Source organism: Dipodomys ordii, unplaced genomic scaffold (genome assembly GCF_000151885.1).
Source record: "Dipodomys ordii isolate 6190 unplaced genomic scaffold, Dord_2.0 Scaffold63, whole genome shotgun sequence".
Classification (NCBI taxonomy): domain Eukaryota; kingdom Metazoa; phylum Chordata; class Mammalia; order Rodentia; family Heteromyidae; genus Dipodomys; species Dipodomys ordii.
In genome coordinates this window covers 9,352,346-9,358,933 of record NW_012267279.1, presented here as the reverse complement: position 1 = coordinate 9,358,933, position 6,588 = coordinate 9,352,346, and the positions used below count along the sequence as shown (strand labels likewise).

General features: G+C 45.0%; 1 pseudogene across 1 annotated transcript; it reads right to left on the bottom strand.

Moving 5' to 3' along the window:
- Positions 1-2,305: 2,305 nt before the first annotated feature.
- LOC105990166 lies at positions 2,306-4,279 on the bottom strand (annotated as a pseudogene). The gene has a single exon (XR_001175292.1). The product of XR_001175292.1 is annotated as a heterogeneous nuclear ribonucleoprotein M pseudogene (transcript).
- Positions 4,280-6,588: the final 2,309 nt, after the last annotated feature.

Genomic DNA, 6,588 nt, shown 5'->3' with positions numbered 1-6,588 from the left:
GCGATGAACACATAGACCCCATTGTACAGGACCCAGAAGGCTTAGATCAGCCTAACTTGCTAAAGGAAACCCAACAATTCTTTGTCCCTAGTCCCATAGTCTGTCTTTGTTCATCCCAACAGAAGGAGTTAGGCACAGTGGCTCACACATGCAATTCTACTCAAGAGGAATTGATCAGGAGGATCACAGATCAAAGCCAGCCTGGGCAAAAAATACAGAAAACCCCATTCAGTGATTAAAGAGCTGGACATGGTAGCATGCACCTATCATCCCAGTTATACAAGAACAATAAATAGGATTGAAATCCAGTCTTGACTGGGGAAAAAAGCAGGATATTATGCAAAAAATAACTAAAATACAAAGGACTGGGGACACTGGGGACATGGTGGTTGAATGCCTGCCCAGCAAGTGTAAAGCCCTGGGTTCAAACCCCAGCACTACCAGAAAAGAAAGAGAAAAGCCTGCTACTCTTGCTGGTCTTTCTCCTCAAGATTCTATTCAGTCTTTAAGAAAATCTGTAGGGCCTTGTTTCTATCCAGTGTGACTCTACTACTTCCCCTGTTTGTTTCCAGTCCTGCTGAGACTGCATGCCTTCCAGAACCTGGATCCAGGGGCTGTCCCTGGTATACTGGACTGTCTATAATAGGACCTATTCCAGGAAAAAGCACCTATAAATTTCAAGTATCTTCAAACTCTGAACGTGAGAGACAACCAAATCTTTCCTTACTTGTGCAGAAGACAACTTGAAACCTATGTTCTAGAATGTTCAGATCCACCTCTTAGGATCCAATTAGCCCAAGCTTTGTTTCCAATTTCCTTGATCTATACTGTCAGAGCAGGCTGCCAGACCTCCTCTCTAGCTCAGAGCTCCTTTCTTTAACAGCTACGTGGAATCTCTGCACCAGCACTGACCTTGTCTCCTGAGACTTTCTGCAGGACATGTTATCTGCAGCAGGCCCTGAGGTCTCTGCTGCAGATGCTCGCCTCCAGAAACAGGGAGTAATCACACCCAGACAGAAGCTAGGCATCATAAAGCCTGATCCACTAGGGTAGTAGCTCTTGTCCAGATAAGTGAGGAATTTGAATACACGGAGGTGGAGCTTGGCAATCAATCTCTCCAGATAATTCTAATTCACTCTCTCCTGCCCTCTGGAATGCACCAAGCCCCAGGGAGCAGGTGGTATAGGAAAAGGGGTATGTCTGGAGCTCAGAGTGTCTAGTACCCACTCTGGACATCCCACCCTGCTTCAGCTTTAATTATATTCCTTAATGTCTAGAAGAAGTTAGCCCCTAGGGAGATATAGAGGCTTGGTCTTCCTTTTAAGTGGGTTCATCTGAAGTACAGAAGTGAGAAAACTCACAGGACTCTGTAAGGAAAGCCACGTGGCTGGTGTTGGAGGATGTGCAGAAGTAGACCCATAGCAAACAAACATGGGAAGTAAAAAAAAAAAAAGTAAAAAATAAGCTGAAAGGGAAATGGAGAGGGAACATCTTTGCAATGGCATTGGCTCCAAGGGAAGCTTCAAGGATGGTGTACAGCTGCAAAGATGCTTTGGAACCAGACAGGGTCTGCCGTTACAAAGTCATCTATCTGAGCCCTGCCAAGGAGCCCCTAAAAGGAAGAGGAAATGTAAAGCCGGACTTGAGAAATGCTCCACTAGCCTGAGGCTGGGCCATCAGCTGCCGGTCTGCCTAGCACATTGTAAGGAGGGATTCTGGGATTATGACGTCACAGGAAGATGGAATCATAGAAACCCTAATTGTACTTCTTATCTGCAGTAAGACCCCTCAGCCCTTGAACACATACTCACGAGCCAGGGTGCAGGGCTTCTGTTGTTTGTAGGAAAGGAGACCTGGAGGCCAAAGCCTGGGTGTGGAGGCAACCCTGCTTTGTCAGCTATGCTAAGGCATTGCTGTCCTTTCAGAACTTCCAATGCTGGGGGGGGGGGGGGGAGATCCTACAAGACTTAGGATGCCACTAAGTGAACAAGTATTTGCATTATTAGTTTTCTGAAAGTAAAAGAAAAGACTAACTATAGAAATCCTGTTTTTTTTAATTTCTCAGGAACTGATATTTATTATCAAAGTCATATTCGATGTCAAGATGCCACAACTACAAAAACAAGTGCACACAGTGCAATCTCAATGCAAACAGTAAAATGGAACCCCAGTCATTTAAAAAGTCATTCAAATTACCCCAAAAAGCAACTGAATTTTCAAAATATCTTTATACACCCAGCCAAAAACATTAAAATGGTTAACAAGTAAACAAATTCGGGTATTGATGTTTAAAAAAGGCAACAGCTTAAGCATTTCTATCCATTCGAACATCTATCTTCTGGCCCCTCAAGTTCATGCCATTCATCCTCCGGCAGGCTCTTTCAGCTACCTCTGGTGACTCAAACTTAACCAAGCCACACCCCGTAGACTTCCCATTCTTCATCTTGATGCTGGCATATAGCACGTGGCCACATTCACTGAATTTGTCCTTTAGCATCTTCCAAGTAAAATCAAATGGGAGATTTCTTACAAATACCTGGCAGGCCTCTCTGGACACCCTGGGAACATAGCCTCTGGCTCCACCAAAGGATCCTGCAAAGCTTCCTCCAAAGTGTCCACACTCCACCCCAATGGCATTGCCACCACTACCCATGGGCAGGCCCGTGTGCTCAATGCCAGCACCTGAATCTGGTCCCATGGCAGGGCCCATCCGCTGGAGACTGTTGGCGCCCATGCGCTCGAGGCCCATGCACTCCAGGTTGTTGGCACCCATGAGCTCCAGGCCAGTGGCCATGGGATCCATCACGAGGCCCATGTGCTCCCGGCCAGCCCCCATGCCCACGGGCACCCTGCGCTCCATGCTCAGGCCCATGTAGTCGATAGCAGGACCCATGCACTCCACACCGGAGCCCATGGGCTCAATGATCTGGCCCGCATGGTCAATGGGTGCAGCCATGTGCTCCAGGCCAAAGCCTATGCCAGCACCCATGTGCTCCATGGTCTGGCCCATATGCTCAAACCTGGAGGCTGTGTGGTCGAGACTCAGGGGACCCATGTGCTCAATGCCGGAGCCCATGTGCTCGACAGAGCCCACGCGGTTCATGACCCGGCCCATGCGCCTCATCTCAGAGCCAATTTGATCCATGCTGTGACCCAGGCCAGCACCCATGCACTCCATGCCAGTCCCCATAATGTAGTCAATGCCAGGGCCAATCCTCTCAATCCTAGGGATGCTGCCACCTCCTCCACCTCCTCCCTGCTTTGCAATGATCTCTCCTCTCTTCAGTGTATTTATCGGGCCCATGTTCATCCCAGATCCAAATCGTCCCATGTTTTCCATATCACCACCAAAGGGTCCCTCCACGCCTCCCATTTTATTTATTCCAAATCCTATGCCTTCCATTCCCATTCCTGCAGGACCTATGTTTCCCATGCCAATGCCTTTGCTTAGGTGATTGGCATCAATAGGCTGCCCTCCTGGCCCCAAATCCATGCTAATACCACCAAGTCCATAGGGAAGTTGCTGGGGATGTTCAGGAAGGAAGTCTTTGTTTGGTAAAGTCCTCTCCATTTTGACGTGCATTGGTCTATCAAATAGCAGCCGGCCATTAAGCTTAGCTACCGCTTGCCGAGCTTCCAGGGGCTGCTTGAAAGTCACAATGCCTTTCCCAAGACTTTCCCCATCTTTATCCTTCAGAATGTCTGCTCGGAGCACCACACCAACCTTACTAAACACCTTCTTCAGTTTCTTCCAGCGAATTCTATGATCCAGATTTGCTACCAACACTGTGCTTCCAAGACTTCCAATCTTTCGCATTGCTCTGTAGGCATGTTCACCGTCAGGATCTTCCTTGACTTCCAGTGGTGTTCCACTCAGGCGATGCTTATTTAGCACTTCAACAGCTTTTTTCATGCTCTCTTCCATCTTGAATTCAACAATCGCACATCCGCTTGACTTGCCTTCAGCGTCCATTAAGAGTTCCACGTATGTGACCTCACCAACTTTTTTTTTAACCAAGTCTTTAAGTGACTGCCATCTCACATCCAAAGGTATGTTGGTAACGAAAGCACTGTATCTTTTTCTTGGGTTGGCACAGGGCTCAGAGGGGCTGCCTCCTCCTTGTATGTTTTTCTCCTCCCTCTTCTCATTCTGAGTCAATCGTTCTCCCTCATCCTCCAGAGCCCCATGGTCACTTGGCATGCAGGCCGCGCTGCTTTCTTCTTCCATTTTGGGCTCCATCACCATCACCTCCGCTGCTGCTTCAAGCCCTGCTGCCATTTCCTCTGTGTTTGGGCTTTGTTGAAATTCTATTATTTTAAGAAAGCACAAAAGTTTTTAAATCTTGGGAAAGATACAGATATCCAGATCCAAGAAATATAAAAAGATTTCTAATACATTTGATCAAAATATATTCTCTGCTGAGTGTGGGGCCAGCTTGCAGTGGCGTTGTATGCCAACAGGGACCAAAGGACAGTGTTCCAAACCAGGCCTGCAACTAATGCTGAGTGAGGGGCTGACCTCCAGCAAACAGGACACAGAGTAAACAGTGCGCTGAATCTGAGTCCAGCCCCCAAGCTCAGTGCTGAGTAAGGAGCCAGTCTCTGGTGGAGCTCCAAACCAAAAGGGACAGGGACTAAAAGGTTCTAATCTCAGAGATCTATCCCCAAACCTAAGCTTCTACAGTTAAGAGAAGCACAGGCTTCCAGCCTCAAGCTCTGCATCATACATAGAAAGGCAGGGGCTGAAGACCTCTCCTGGTCACAGAAGGCAACCAAAGGCCTGCTCCCACTGGGATCTGCACAAGAAAGATAGAGCCTGAAGGTCTGCTTTTCATGCAGTGGATGTGTAGCCCTCCCCAGCCTTAAACAAGTAGGAGAGTCTAATAAACATATCAAGACTGGAGGGATAGAAAAGGTGAAAAAAGGTGCCCTACCATAGGTTATATTTCACCTATTCTAGATTGGGATAAAGTACCAAAGATGACATATGCCCCATACTAGTAGAGACGCACTCCCATCAAAGCATCATTGGCCTAGTCAACTGAGAATACAGAAAACAAACCAGTAGGAAGATGTCAGGCACCTGAAAGTCAATACCAAAAGGGCCTTCAAATGGATAAAGCCAAGAATACAAGAAATATGAGAAATCAAAGAAATACAAAACTCCTAGAAAACAGCAATCATACAATAGAACAGAAAGACAATGATCTAGAGGAAACTTCACACATAAGACTAAAAGAACTACTGATAAAGATGATTGATGATAACAGAAAACCTATACAAGACATTCTGTGAATGTAATGAGACTGACCAAAGAATAATTGAGTAATTCATAGAGAACACAAAAAGCTAAATGAATTCCAAAAGATGTCGAGTCCAATGAAAAACCAGCCACCCAACTAAAAGAGATAAAAGAAGGCACAGATAAATTGATGAAGTATACAAAGTCTTTTTTTTAAAAGATGCAATAGAGAGAAATCCTGAAAAATAACCAAGCAGAAGGTAGAGAATAGATGACAAGGAAGACAGAGTCCTGAGGTTTGAAGACAGGGTAGTGTAATAGAGAGGATATAATCTTAACCAAAAAAAAAAAAAAAAAACCAAGCAACAGGAAATGAGTTTACAAGAACATTAGGATTTTATCAGAAGTCCTAATTTGTAGCTGAAAGGTAATAAGGAAGGAGAAGAGCAGTCAACTAAGGATATAGGAAATGTATTTAACAGAATAATAGCAAAAAATTTCCCAAACATTCAAAAGTAAATGTCCATCCAAGTACAAAAGGCATTTAGAACACCCAACAGACAAGAAAAGAACCTCCCACCACCACATTGTGATTCAAACAGGCTCAGTAGAAAACAAGGAGAAGTTACATAAAGCTATGAGAAAAAAAGATTGACTACCTAGAAAGGAAAACTGGTCAGAATAACTGCATATTTCTCAGCTGAAACCTGAACCATAAGGAGAGCTTAGCATGATGTATACCAAGCATTGAATGTGAACTACCACCAACTGAGAACTCTCTCCAGCCAAACTTTCATTCATATCTGAAGGGCAAATAAGAACATTTCATGATAAACTAAAACTAAAACAATTTATCACCATCAAACCAGCACTACAGAAGATACTCAGAGGATGTCCTGCACACAAAAATCACATGGCTGTGCACTGGTGGCTCATATCTGTAATCCTAGCTACTCAGGAGACTAAGATCTGAGTATTGCAGTTCAAAGCCAGCCAAAGCATGAAAGTCCATGAGTCGCTAATCTCCAATAAACTACTTAGAAAAAGCCAGAAGTGGTCCTGTGACTCAAGTGGTAGAGCACTAGCACTGAGCAAAAAGAAGCTCAGGGACAACACCCAGGCCCTGAATTCAAGTTCAAGGATTGGCTCTTTTAACATGATATAGACAGAGAAAAAAGATCCTACCAGATGAGCATATAGATATTGTAAGAAAAGACACAACTCCTAAGAGGAGAGGTAACATGGCAAGAGCTATCACATACCTCTCAGCTCTAATACTTAATATTAGTAGGCTCAATTTGCCAATGAAAAGACAGAGTGGCTAGTTAGATCAAAAGACAGGGACT